This window comes from Procambarus clarkii, chromosome 32 (genome assembly GCF_040958095.1).
Source record: "Procambarus clarkii isolate CNS0578487 chromosome 32, FALCON_Pclarkii_2.0, whole genome shotgun sequence".
NCBI classification, from domain to species: domain Eukaryota; kingdom Metazoa; phylum Arthropoda; class Malacostraca; order Decapoda; family Cambaridae; genus Procambarus; species Procambarus clarkii.
In genome coordinates this window covers 2,710,421-2,712,842 of record NC_091181.1, presented here as the reverse complement: position 1 = coordinate 2,712,842, position 2,422 = coordinate 2,710,421, and positions in this window count along the sequence as shown.

Sequence of the window (2,422 nt, the reverse complement as noted above, 5' to 3'; positions counted from 1 at the left end):
TAACTCTATTCTTGTAGAGATAAGATATATCTATAGCTTGTATAGATTTCTTTTCTATAAGAAGTAAAATGCGTCTCCGCAACGGGACCGTCTATGGGGAGCTGTTGGAAGACACTACACTGGAAGGGCAGAGAGGTGCTTTGATGTAGAATATGTGGAGAATACGGAGGGGAATAACCACCGCTCGAGGCTGAAAACAATGGTAATGACGACATTTCGAGTGCTGCTTCAACTACTGAAGTGCCTGATTGTCTCAGCATTGTATGTGGCATACTATACGTGTGTCATGAAAAGCGGGAGTTGTGGCAAGATAAAATTTGCCGAAAAGATTGCAGGGACAGGGAACTGACCCTCTAGAAGGTAAATAATGTGCAAAATTCTTACTTCGTGAGGACAATGGGATGGATAACAGGCCCAAACTCCTCAGATTCCACCATGTGTAAGGAAGATATTTGGACGATGGGAAAGTTAACTTGCGAAGCCCAGCAGGAGGAGTCGGAGACGACGTGAAGGGGTTGGGTGTGACCCACTTCAGGGGCTGGGTGTGGCCCACCTCAGGGGCTGGGTGTGGCCCACCTCAGGGGATGGGCGTGACCCACCTCAGGGGATGGGCGTGACCCACCTCAGGGGATGGGCGTGGCCCACCTCAGGGGATGGGCGCGGCCCACCTCAGGGCTGGGCGTGGCCCACCTCAGGGGTTGGGTGTGACCCACTTCAGGGGCTGGGTGTGGCCCACCTCAGGGGCTGGGTGTGGCCCACCTCAGGGGCTGGGTGTGGCCCACCTCAGGGGATGGGCGTGACCCACCTCAGGGGATGGGCGTGGCCCACCTCAGGGGATGGGCGTGGCCCACCTCAGGGGAGGGCGTGGCCCACCTCAGGGGATGGGCGTGACCCACCTCAGGGGCTGGGCGTGGCCCACCTCAGGGGCTGGGCGTGGCCCACCTCAGGGGCTGGGCGTGGCCCACCTCAGGGGCTGGGCGTGGCCCACCTCAGGGGCTGGCGTGGCCCACCTCAGGGGCTGGGCGTGGCCCACCTCAGGGGCTGGGCGTGGCCCACCTCAGGGGCGGGCGTGGCCCACCTCAGGGGCTTGGCGTGGCCCACCTCAAGGGCTGGGCGTGGCCCACCTCAGGGGTTGGGCGTGGCCCACCTCAGGGGTTGGGCGTGGCCCACCTCAGGGGCTGGGCGTGGCCCACCTCAGGGGTTGGGCGTGGCCCACCTCAGGGGTTGGGCGTGGCCCACCTCAGGGGCTGGGCGTGGCCCACCTCAGGGGCTGGGCGCGGCCCACCTCAGGGGCTGGGCGCGGCCCACCTCAGGGGCTGGGCGTGGCCCACCTCAGGGGCTGGGCGTGACCCACCTCAGGGGCTGGGCGTGACCCACCTCAGGGGCTGGGCGTGGCCCACCTCAGGGGCTGGGCGTGGCCCACCTCAGGGGCTGGGCGTGACCCACCTCAGAGGCTGGGCGTGGCCCACCTCAGGGGCTGGGCGTGGCCCAAAAAGTGTGTGTGTGTGTACTCACCTAGTGGTGCTTGGAGGGGTTGAGCTTTGGCTCTTTGGTCCCGCCTCTCAACTGTCAATCAACAGGTGTACAGGTTCCTGAGCCTACTGGGCTCTATCATATCTACATATGAAACTGTGTATGGAGTCAGCCTCCACCACATCACTTCCTTGTGCATGTTGGTATCTCAAAACATGACACTGTTGATATGCTTGCAAAGATAACCTGTAGAAAACCAGAAGATATTGATATGGGAGTTTCATTAGCAGTGACAAAGAGAATACTTACAAAAATATCTAGAGGGATAGATATCCTGCCACATCCTGCCATGTCTTCTGGTCTCATGTGGTGTTATTTCTGTGTGCAGGTTTGGGACCAGCCCCTCAATTATTTTCCCTGACGCAAACTCCCCCCTGACGCAAACTCCCCCTGACACAAAATAATTGACTAAGCACATAAATGGTGCATGTCAACAAGTGGCAACAGGGCCAGATAAACAGGTTAATGCTATGCAGACTTAATTATCTACAAAAATTACGTTTAACACAGTTAACGTAGCCAATGGCAAATGTTTCCTCACTCTTGTCCATTCCTGGTGGAGTTGCTGGTGGAGTTGATGGAGTTGTTGTCTCTCTCTCTCTCTCTCTCTCTCTCTCTCTCTCTCTCTCTCTCTCTCTCTCTCTCTCTCTCTCTCCTCTCTCTCTTCTCTCTCTCTCTCTCTCTCACTGTAATTGTCCGGGTGGGCACCTTAATTGTCCACAACCAGCATAGTTCAGGTCGGTCCCTCCATTTGTCACCCCGTGAAAGAAATAAAACTGATTTGCCTTACCAGACACGTACAAACCTCGCCAACCCCCTTAACCTATCGAGGACTACGCATAGAAAACGTAATTGTTGTTTACAAGTAAGTTGCATATTTAAGAGTTTG